Source organism: Schistocerca nitens, chromosome 11 (assembly GCF_023898315.1).
Source record: "Schistocerca nitens isolate TAMUIC-IGC-003100 chromosome 11, iqSchNite1.1, whole genome shotgun sequence".
Taxonomy (NCBI): domain Eukaryota; kingdom Metazoa; phylum Arthropoda; class Insecta; order Orthoptera; family Acrididae; genus Schistocerca; species Schistocerca nitens.
In genome coordinates, this window is record NC_064624.1 from 6322980 (window position 1) to 6335655 (window position 12676).

Sequence of the window (12676 nt, forward strand, 5' to 3'; positions counted from 1 at the left end):
ATTGTATTTGTTCCATTTTTGCTTTGTCTTTGTTTCATTTTGTGTTTAACTTTGATTTGTGAAAATGCCGCGAAAAACTGCTAACAGTACATCGCGATGTGCAATGAGTGAAAAAGCTGACTCGAATAATTTGACCGATAATACTAGCGATAGTCAGTGTAATAGTGATGATCCTCTAATTACAGATAATGTGCGTTCCGATCACTAGTAATGATTTTATTCCAGATGATGAACAAACACATTCAGTTATGTCCACACTTAATTTAATGGCAAATTATGATGCGGCACGATCCGTTACAATGAACGCTGTCCAGTTTGACACACATGATTGGCAAAATTTACACAGTGAACAGACTAATGTTTCTAATGAAGGTGAACAATGTACTCAAAATATGTCAGATTTATTTGATTCTCGTGTAGTGACCAACAGTGCACATCCAATTGACGAACCTTTTCAAGAATCAGAGAATGACCAAATGGTTACACAAAACGTGACAATTGCAGGTACGCCATCAAACAGCACAGAGAATAGAGTAGGTAATATTGGCATGGATCAAGTTATGGCATTATTGCTACAACTTCATGAATCAAACAAACAACTTAATGAAAATCTCAAGCAACAACTTAATGAAAGTCTCAAACAACAACTCAATGAATCGAACAAACAACTTAATGAAAATCTCAAACTGTCGAATGAAAAACAAGACAACAATTTCAAACAACTTAATGAAAGTTTCAAACAGTCGAATGAAAACCATGACAGGCCATTCAAAAGAATTAATGAAAAACTTGACACCTCTATTGAATAGCTTACTGAACAGATTACAGCCGTTGCGGAGCAATGTAATGAAACTAAAAAAACAATTACGTGATAAAATTAAGGCATGCGCCAGGAATAATAGTGAAGAGATACGCAATACACATGCTGCCACAACTAAATTACTTAGAGATGAAATCAGTGCAGTCGCTAAACAATGTTCTGAAAACGCAACACAGTTACGCGACGAGTTTAAATTAATGTCATCAGAACTTTCACGCACACTGGATGCGAAAGTAGACACGAAATTTGACCAACAGAATAGCCAAATTGACGAACGTTTTAATCACCACCTACAAAACAGTGAAACGCGTTACCGTAAATTTATACAGGAACAAAACGAAGTAAAGAAACAAGTCATGGAAACAATTAATGTACAGAGACAGGAAGATAAGCGTAAGGTATTTACGAAAGCAAAAACATACGTAGACAACAATATTGCTACAGTATCAGACGAAATCAATACTATCAAACAGTTGAACACTGAAATGCATGGTGAAATATCCGATCTAAAAACCATAACAGATACTAATATTTAGACTTTGGAAAATAAATATACAGTACACTTTCAGACATTGACCAACAGACTTGAACAGTTAGAATTAATACAGGATCCCGATGCCATTAAAGCAGACGTTAAGAAATTAAACAAAACCACACCTAAAATGCAGAAACAAATTAATGCTTAGGACACGAAAAACGGCGATCTGGTAAAAGCGCTGACTGAAAAATTTGATGAATTGGCCAGTCGTATTGACGTTATCGAAAATAACAATGACAACAAATCAGACGATACGTCACCAGTTTCGTTTGATCAGACACCTGAATTCCAAAACATACAGCAAACAATCAGCGAGATAGGTTCATCCAATAATATATTACGTAGAAAATTGTCATATTTACAGCTAGAAGTGACAGAGATGAAAAATGTCTCAGCCTCTAACACGATACAGCATACGCCACTTTCCGAACATTTCTCACACTCACACAGCCAGTGTAACTTACGTAATTTAGAGAGAGTACGTGTCTTAGACTCCGAACACACACAGACAAATAGATTCTCATGCAATCATGAATCTGCTCAGTCATGTAGAGATGATAACTTTGATTACAAGCACTTTCTATCCGTTAGGAAATTTAAGAATGACAGAGCACAGATTCACCCTTTTGACTGGATACAACACTTGCTTTTGCATTTCCTCTGGCTTAGCCTGTAACGCAGAAACTAAAATCTATTTGCAGCGTGACAGTGACCTCAGGGGATTCATTACACTTCGATGAATATGTGCCGTGGCGTGCACAGGGCCCGGGCCGTAGTAGTGCTACTTCCTCTAGTGCTATTTCATCTTTAGTTTTCTGCACTGCTGCCTTCTCTTTTACTATCCTTTATATCTGTCAAAACAACTCTTCAACTGTCGATCTCTCTAGGATTAAGAATGAGTAAAGAAAACCTGATATGACAAGTTTTACCGAAAGAGACAGTTTTCATTAGACACTCCCGAAATGACAAGAAATACCAGCATAATTTTAATAACAGACAAAATTTTAATCATCAGTATGTACAAAATTTACAGCAATCGCAGACACATTTTGGCAACAATAGAGGGTTTTCCCCGCAACAGCATCAAAACCAGGCGGTTAGCATACCTAACCAACAATGTAATGTACAAGGTCAACCAAGCTTTAATGTTTCACCGCCTATACGTATAGCGTCGGCTCCGACAAAGAGTAACGCACAGCATCAAGGAAATCGCTACGTACAGAAAACACATCATTACAATTCCTATCGCAATGCGCCGTATAGCAATGACTATCGGGACAGACGTAAAAGTAATGAGCACAGTTTTCAGCGTACATTTAATAACAATCGATCTTATCAGCAGCAGAATCATCCACAACAACAGATTATCATGAATGAAGCAGACAGTCGGTATCATCCCGAGCCAAATACGTCACGACGAAATAGCAGAACAGTACAAATAGTGGAAATGCCACAGCATCCTCCCGCAAATAACGGCACGTCAGAAAGAATCTGACTAGATACAGTACAGGTTGCATCTTCCAGCAACGCAAGCAATACTTTTGACGCACATAATCTTGTTCACGAAAATGTTATTACTTTTGACGACATCCGAGACACTCTTTTACATAAAAAACCAGTTATACAAAAAACCATTTCCCACCTTGTCCGCAGCTCGTGGTCGTGCGGTAGCGTTCGCGCTTCCCGCGCCCGGGTTTCCGGGTTCGATTCCCGGCGGGGTCAGGGATTTTCTCTGCCTCGTGATGACTGGGTGTTGTGTGATTGTGTGATGTCCTTAGGTTAGTTAGTTTTAGGTAGTTCTAAGTTCTAGGGGACTGATGACCATAGATGTTAAGTCCCATAGTGCTCAGAGCCATTTCCCACCCTGTCATTGAAGTAAAGATTGGATCATCCACATTTTCAGCAGTAATTGATTCTGGATTACCTATGTCAGTTATAAATGAAGAAACTTTCAAGGAATGTAACAAAGAGAACACCTATCCTACGTTACCATTAGGCAAAACTAAAGTAAAAGGAGCAGTATCTGGTAAAGGAGTAGATGTAAAATTACAGACACACTTATAATTTTGTATTGCAGGTCATACGTTCCACTCAAATTTTTGGATTGTTCCCTTATTGACAACAGACGTTATTTTAGGTGCGAGTTTTCTGGTACAACGTGACGCAATTATTTACTTTCAAAATTCCTGTTTAATGTTAAAGGATGAGAATGTACAACTGGCATTAGAATTTCAGCACGTTTTATCTGCAGATGAACAGGCAATTAACCGAACACAGGTCTTTTCTACATCGCGTAACATAGACTGTCATTCCACATTGTTCACAGATACGTACGTACACAACTATAATATACCAGATGAAGTCGACTATGACGTTATGCAAACGATTTCTGAGAAGGTAAAACAGAGCAGTGCAAATACAGATGACGAACGTATTCAACTACGCGAAACTCTTTTACAGCAAGCTCCAGTTTTTGACAACATCCCTGGTACTATGTCCGGTTTTATGTATGAATTTCAAGTTAAACAGCATGACTCATTTAAAGCTAAACATTATCCCATTCCGTATATCCGTACACAAAATATTGTAGCAGACGCACTATCCCGTTCTCTCAGCAACAATCAGCAAGCCATCGCAACCAGCTTCTGCCAAGCAAATTCCAGCGTCACGTATATTCAACGAGTTGCATTTGAAAATTTCATTTCGTCGTCATTACGCGAAATAGCACAAGAGCAGAGCAAAGACAACGTATGGAAAGAAATTAAACACCTTCGACAAGATAGGAATAACGTTACCATTAGAAACCATTACACTGTACGCAAGAACATTCTGTTTCGCCGCTCTCACCCTGACAGCAACAACTGGTTATTATATTCCTGACGAAGTTGTTAACAAATTAGTTAGGTATACTCATTTAAGTTACGCACATTATGGAGCCAGAAAATGTTTTCTTATACTGAGACAGAACTGTTATTTTGCCAACATGGAGAAACGTATTCGACGAGTTTTAGCGTCATGTAAAATCTGCCAGAAAACTAAATCAGACACGACTTCACATATTCCTCCGTTACATCCCATTGTACCCGTTAAATTGAGACACATGGCCGCTGTAGACATTTTTGGTCCGATTCCCAGATATAATAGATGTTTTTGCAACATCTTTGTCGCTGTTGAACTCACTTCGACATTTGTAACCTTCACTCCGTTACGCAAAGCTACTGCTAAATCTATTTCGAAAGCATTTGTAAAACATTATCTATTTCATGTAGAGCATGTATTGAAAGTAATTTCCTACAATGGACCACAATTTCGATCTGCGATATGGACACGTATGTTACGAGCTAGAAACATTTCTCCGATCTAGATACCCAGGTATCACGCTTCTTCGAACCCTTCTGAACGGCTAATGAAAGAAATTGGTAAGCTATGTAAAATATACTGCCATCAAAAACATATTGATTGGGAGGCACACATACTCTCATTCCAGGATGTAATTAACTCCATACCAAATGAATCTAGTATGCTATCTCCGGCTGTTATATTGAAAAATGTTGAACCACCTAACAAAATTAAAGAATTAGTATCTTTTCCTTTATCTCGTCGACTACGCCACCATGAAATAATTGACATTGCACTCAACAACATCAAACGTACCGCAGAGAGCCGAAGAAGACAGCAAAAACAGGTTTGCACACGCCTTGACTTTCACATTGGACAGAAGATATTAGTACGCACACATTAGTTATCCAACAGAGGAAACAGCAGATGCCGTAAATTTGAGCTTCTATACGCAGGTCCATGTAGAATTCGCAGCATTCCTCACACCAATGTAGTACATGTCGAAACTTTGAGAACCAGAAAAAGCAAAGGCAATCACCATGTCTCCAATATTAAACCCTTTATTGAATGAACATACTTTTTGATTTATCACACTGTAATGCCATTTCCTGATATTTATATGACCACTTATGCAATTATATTTATGTGACTACTTACTGATAATGATCGCATTTTTTCTTGGCAAGTGCCCAACAAGGTAAGGTTAGCAGGTCGCTTTTCTTGTCGTTACACATCAGACTGTACACATTTTCCAATTTTTGTGTGTGTTTGATTGTTTTCCGATCGAAAGTAGAATTTTTCTCTGTATGCACTATGAGATCTGTAAGATGTAACAAACACCAGTTACATTGACATTTTGCGTTATGATATCTCAACATCTTGACCATTATACATTTTTTGCTACTGCATTATGATACTGTGTGTGCATTTTTTGCACTTGAAAACTCTATGTTTTTGACCTAATACGTTTTCTGTCATGGTATGCTGTATGCTTAGTTATATCACTAGAAACAAGTTTTTTTTTAAATGAGTATGTGATTTAAATGCAAGATATTAATCCATATTCATCGTTTTCAGAAAGCAATACCGTGTAAAGGAAATAAAATAAACAAACTGCAGTGGTTTACTATGAAATGGAAATTTCACCTTCGGAATGGAAGAAACGAAAATGCAATACCTTGTCATGAAGAGTAAATGGATCAGAATTAACAAGCATTAACAAGAATATAGTATACACACTGTATAATAGCAGTCTTAACTAATTATTTTTCTTTCATAATACGAGGCGATTTATGCAAGGTGTCAGAGAGAACTACACATGTTAATTTTAGTGATGAAATATGCTAGAAGTAAGAAACTCTATACTATGAATAGTTGTATGAAGTAAATGGTAATATGAATAACGAATAATGAAGTGTCTATTGTTTGCAGATGATAATAAATGATGATGAATAGTTGTATGAAGAGTATGGTAATATGAATAATGAAGTTTTTCTTTGCATATGATGATAATGGTGAAGTTATGGTAATATGAATAATGAAGTTTTTCTTTGCAGATGATGATAATGATGAAGTTTATATATTTTCTGTTAGTTAAGAAATGCTATGTAGTTATTTAAGTATTTGTTGCAGTTCCTTTTGACTGTATGTATTATGTCGCATAGTATAATGACTGAGTGTTTTGGGAAATACAGCTGGAGTACATACATATTAAGTACACGTTTCATTACCTGTTAATTCGAAGTTCACTACTTTCCAGCATAATATGCATTTTTTCTTTCCGGTCAATAATCCTTTTTGTATTTTTTCCAGGAGAAGCTTTTCATAGTATTACTATGATATAAGCACTTAGTTATGAAACCTGCTCTAATATTTATATATTTTTTACCCAATTGTATGTATCATTCATGAATGTGATCCCATATACTCTACTTGTTTGATAACCTTGGTACAGCTGACTCATGACAAAGGACGTTATTAATCCTTATTTCCAGCAATGAGTCAAAAGCAAATATTTTCATGTCCCCATCAATTAATTATCGCTCCCAACGCAATGCATTGCTAGCAAAAAAAATATTTTTATTACCAGTCCCAGCTATTACCAGTATATAACTAAATAATGCTACCAGTTTAAGATATATTTATAGTCCTAAATATAACACAAATTTCTCTGTTGTATTGAATCCATTATATTTACGTTTTATTGTACTACAGACCTTGAGTAATAGTTACAGTGTGTTACATTTTAAATATGTCTTATGTCACTTGCATATCATATATAAACACTACAATTGGATGCTACACGCAATAACTCCTGTTTTGAATGATGACTTCTGAATAATGCATAATAAATGCCTTGTCACTGGCCAATGAATGCCATTAATTACTGTAATGAGATGTCTTATGATGCCAATGATTACTGTAACGAGATGACTTATGCATAAATGCAATGCCAATGATTACTGTAAACTGTAATGAGATGACTTATGACGCCAATGATTACTATAATTAGATGACTTATGCATAAATGCTATGCCAATAATTAACTCATTTTGAATGATGACTTCTGAATAATGCATAAGAAAATGCTTTGTAACTGGCCAATGAGCGCCAATAATTACTGTATTGAGATGACTTATGAATAATGTTCTGTAATACTCAATACATACTACTTAAATGCTGTGTAAATAGCCAATGAATTCCAATAATTATTGAGATCGGTTGATACACTAGTGTAATTCTACGAGGGCCGTTCAGAAAGTAACCTTACAACTAGATCTTTGCACTATTTTTCTACATAGTCTCCATAGCGATTGAGGCACTTATCGTATCTCTTCACAAGCTTTGAAATTCCTTCTGCATAAAAATCACCCGCTTGTGCCTGGAGCCAACCTGTGACCGCATCTTTGAGCTCTTCGTCGTCATCAAACCGCTGTGACCCGAGCCATTTCTTCAAATGCATGAAGAGGTGATAATCACTTGGCGCCAGGTCTGGGCTGTAAGGTGGATGGTTGATAACGTCCCACTTGAAGGACTCAAGAAGGGCCGTTGTTCTGCGAGCAGAGTGAGGACGGGCGTTATCGTGCAAAAAAACGATACCGGAAGTCAGCATACCACGGCGTTTGTTCTGTATAGCCCGTCGTAACTTTTTTATTGTTTCACAGTACACGTCTTGATTAATGGTCGTACCACGTTTCATGGGACTGATGACCTCAGATGTCAAGTCCCATAGTGCTCAGTGCCATTTTTACTTCCGCGATAGACTTTCGCAGCCACCTCGCGCCTGTTTTTGTTATTCGGCAATAGTTCTTGCACTTCACTATGAGGAAGTACGAACTTCACTGTGTCCCGGACGTATACAGTTGTCCTCACATCAGGTGAAGTTCCTGGTCAGAGCAGTTGCATTGCAGCAGCTGTAAATGGCTGCCCACTGTCCTGCTGATAAAGCACATCCCCTTCCTCTCCAGGAAATGCCAGAATCGCCTGGCAGGCACTGCTTAGTTTAACTTGCAGGAACACCAAATGTGACCGCGACCTGTAATTGAAGGACCCAAACACCACGAACCATGCGGTGGAACAAGTGTTTCGTGAGCGAATGCACTCTTGCATAGGCAGATAACCAGGTCCATCCGGTGCGCTGTACCCGCATACAGACAGGACTTGTCCTCATCACTGGTGACATCAGCCCAGCGCTCCACTCTCTGGTCATCTCTTCCACGACGCTAGAGCAGCCGTGATCGTCGGTGTCGTGCTCTCAGTGGTAGCCTGGCCCAAATAACGCGTCATCTTAATCCTGCTGCAAGCAGTCAGTTCCCAAAGGTCCCTGATGATACTGCGGTTGCAACACGTGTGATGATGTTAGGTCGGCCGTCACCGCTTTACACAGTGCGGCAATCTTTAAATCAGCGTGTGCTACGCAGACGTCCAGAATGTTTCACGGAGCACTGTTGAAAACAGGACACACCACCAATACGTTGTATCCAACATGTGCAGCAACGCGCCGATACGTCCATCCAGCTTCCAGCTTCCAGTTCGAGCCCATTCAAATGGCTGGAGGTATCCAACAGTAGTCTGTACTCGTCGTTAGGGCATGTCTTTATCGTAGAAACAATATTGCATACACTGTCCACCTCCAGACTCAGCACCGTTACTGCCTTCACAGTCAAGACAGACGTTGAACCGACAGGCCTCCTTAGCGCCAACTGATCGCCGACGGGCGTGATGGATTCAAATACACAGGTACACCTGCCTAATATCGTGCAGGGCCACCGAGAGCACGAAGAGGGGCCGCAACACGGCGTGGCTCGGACTCGACTACTGTCTGAAGTAGTGCTGGGCGGAACTGACACCTTGAGTCTTTCAGAGCTGTCCATAAATCCGTGAGAGTACGAGTGCGTGCAGATCCATTGTGGAAAGCACATTGCAAGCGATCCCACATATACTCAACAATGTTCATCGCTGGGAAGTTTGGTGGCCAGCCGAAGTGTTTAAACTCTGAAAACTGTTGCTGGAGCCACTCTGCAGCAATTCTGGGCGTGTGCGATGTCGCATTGTCCTGCTGGAATTGTCAAAGTCCGTCGGAATGCACAATGGACACGAATGGATGCAGGTGATCAGACAGGATGGTTACGTACGAGTCACCTGTCACAGTCAATTATAGACGTACCAGAGGACCCATATTGCTCCAACTGCACACGCCCCACACCATTTCAGAGCCACCACCAGCTTGAAGAGTCCCCTGCTGACATGCACGTCCGATGGATTCGTTAGGTTCTCTCCATACTCCTATATGTCGCTCCGCTCGATACAATTTGAAACGAGACTCGTGTGACCAGGCAACATGTTTCCAGTCAGCAACAGTCCAGTGTCGGTATCCACGCCGGCCGGAGTGGCCGTGCGGTTCTAGGCGCTACAGCCTGGAACCGAGCGACCACTACGGTCGCAGGTTCGAATCCTGCCTCGGGCATGGATGTGTGTGATGTCCTTAGGTTAGTTAGGTTTAAGTAGTTCTAAGTCCTAGGGGACTGATGACCTCAGAAGTTAAGTCGCATAGTGCTCAGAGCCATTTTTTCCGTATCCACGAACCCAGGCGAGGGGTTAAGCTTTGTATCGAGCAGTCTTCAAGGGTACACAAGTGAGCCTTCGGCTCCGAAAGACCATATCAATAATGTTTCGTTAAATGGTTCGCACGCCGACATTTTTTGATGCCCCAGCGTTGAAATCTGCATCAATTTCCGGTACCGTTGCACTTGTGTCACTTTGAACGATACTCCTCAGTCGTTGTTGGTCCCGTTCTTACAGGATCTTTTTCCGGCCACAGCGACGTCGGAGATTTGATGTTCTACCGGATTCCTGATATCCACGGTACACTGGTGAAACCGTCGTACGGGAGAATGTCGACTTCATCGCTATCTCGGAGATGCTGTGTCCCGTGGGTTGTACGCCGACTGTAAAACCACGTTCACTTAAATCTTGATAACCTCGCATTGTAGCAGTAGTAACCGATCTACCAACTGCGCCAGATACTTGCCTTATTGACAGTTTTTCTGGGTGCCCTCAGCCTCGTGATAACAATTGAGGAGCTACTCGACCGAATAGTAGCGGCTGCGGTCAAAGATACCCATCATAACGACCGGGAGAGCGGTGTGCTGACCACGCGCCCCTCCAATCCGCATCCTCATTGAGGATGACACGGCGGTCGGATGGTCCCGATGGGCCACTTGTGGCCTAAAGACGGAGTGCTACTGCCAGTTTACATATCTCTGTGTTTGAGTAAGCATGACAATACCAGTTTCTCTGCCGTTTCAGTGTATTATACGCTTGTAGCAGTGAAAAGACAGTCCCTCGAAGACGAGTAGGTGCAATTTTTTTTTTTTTTTTTTTTCTGCGAAGCTCTCTCAAGATCTTCACAACGACTCTGGATGCATAAATACATACGACTGTTTATGTATGAAGCCACCCTTGTACTTTCAGTGGCACCCGTTGTCTTACCCGCCCTCATCCTATTCAGCTAGATTCCCTTAACCAGCTCGCAGTGTGTGGTGTGTGGTGACAAGGAGGAAACTGCCTGCGGAGTTGACACAGACGCGTGCCCATCAGATCCGCTCTGGCCGCGGCGCGCGCCGCCTGTTCTCGAGTGGCGGGTTTCCGGAAACGGTTGCGTGACGCCACGCCTCCCGGAAGTCGCGTTTATCGACCGCTTCCGGCAGCGCCGTTGGCCCTTCACATTTACGGCTGGCGTGTCTGTCGCTACGCACGCACACTGTCTGACGTCACGCATCTCTGTGTTTGTATAAAGCATCAGACGGGAGGAGTCGAGCTGCAGCAGGTCTCTCCTGCGATCCTACGGCAAGCTGTGGCCCCTGCAGGCCGTGCCCTGCTTATCTGCAACGTAACTGACTGAAGGATTATGGGCACTATTCTGCAATGGCTTACATCATACTATAGAACAAAAAAAATGCTCAACTGTCACTTCAAATGCTGTGACTTATAATTCTATTTGGGCTACAGTTTCACAAGGCTCCATTCTAGAGCCAATGCTTTTCCTATTCTATATAAATGACTTACCTATAAATTAACGATAGGCACTGAAAAACTTGTAACTTTGTCTCTAAAAACCTCGCAATTTCAGTAAATAGTAACTCAATTATCACAGACAGATTCGAAAGTGCACGGATTTCTCTAACCTGCCAATAACTATGCTTCTGCTATGTAGTTACCCATGTAGCAACTTTATCTGTAACAATTTACTTCACTTTTATAAGGAACCGTTTTCCTGTAAAAATAACCCTCCGTTACTCGCGCAAAAATTCGTGACACAGTCACTCGCGCGGATGACAGGCGTCATCAACAAATACTTCAAACGGTATTTATGATTGATTCTATGATTTTTATTAACTCTAAATATAATATCTTTAATATTGGTACACATTACAATATATTGTAACGTTTGGAACAGTTTGTGCAATAATTTCATAAGGTTACATTTCTAAACAACAAATTTACATCTGTTTTCCATGTAAGCATTGAGAGATGTTTAACAATGTAACCATTTATTAAAAGAACATGTAAATATTCCCACAATGAAATTTTCACTCTGCAGAGGAGTGCGCGCTGATTTTGAAACTTCCTGGCAGAGCAAAACTGTGTGCCGGACTGAGACTCGAACGTCCGCAGCTCGTGGTCGTGCGGTAGCGTTCTCGCTTCCCGCGCCCGGGTTCGATTCCCGGCGGGATCAGGCATCTTCTCTGCCTCGTGATGACTGGGTGTTGTCTGATGTCCTTAGATCAGTTAGGTTTAAGTAGTTCTAAGTTCTAGGGGACTGATGACCATAGCTGTTAAGTCTCATAGTGCTCAGAGCCATTTTTTTTTTTTTTTTAGACTGGAACTCGGGACCTTTGCCTTTCACGGGCAAGTGCTCTACCATCTCAGCTACCGAGGTCCCGAGTTCGAGTCTCGGTCCGACACTCAGTTTTGATCTGCCAGGAAGTTTCAGAATCAGCGCACACTCCGCTGCAGAGTGAAAATTTCACTGTGGGAACATCCCCCAGGCTGTGGCTAAGCCATGTCTCCGCTGTATCCTTTCTTCCAGGAGTGCTAGTCCTGCAAGTTTCGCAGGAGAACTTTTGTGAACTTTGGAAGGTAGGAGACGAGGTACTGGCAGATGTAAAATTATGAGGACGGGCCGTGAGTCGTGACTGGGTAGCTCAGTTGGTAGAGCACTTGCCCACGCAAGGCAAAGGTCCCGAGTTCAAGTCTCGGTCCGGTACACAGTTTTAATCTGCCAGGACGTTTCATGAAAATGTAATTAAGTGACAAAGTGCAAACAAAATTGAAATAAAGAACACACATTATTTGACAACACAGTTTACACATATGTCTTTCAGATGATCAACACATGTCCAGTTGCTGCATGTAGCGCACCATCTACGAGTTGTTTTATTTCCTCGTCTTCCACTTATATAAGACCTTCCACGTGA

General features: G+C 41.3%; 1 non-coding gene across 1 annotated transcript; it reads left to right on the forward strand.

Annotated features, from left to right (window-relative positions):
* The first annotated feature begins 12392 nt into the window (after positions 1–12392).
* Positions 12393–12467, forward strand: Trnaa-cgc (transfer RNA alanine (anticodon CGC)). The gene has a single exon. It is a non-coding gene; the product is annotated as a tRNA-Ala (tRNA).
* Positions 12468–12676: the final 209 nt, after the last annotated feature.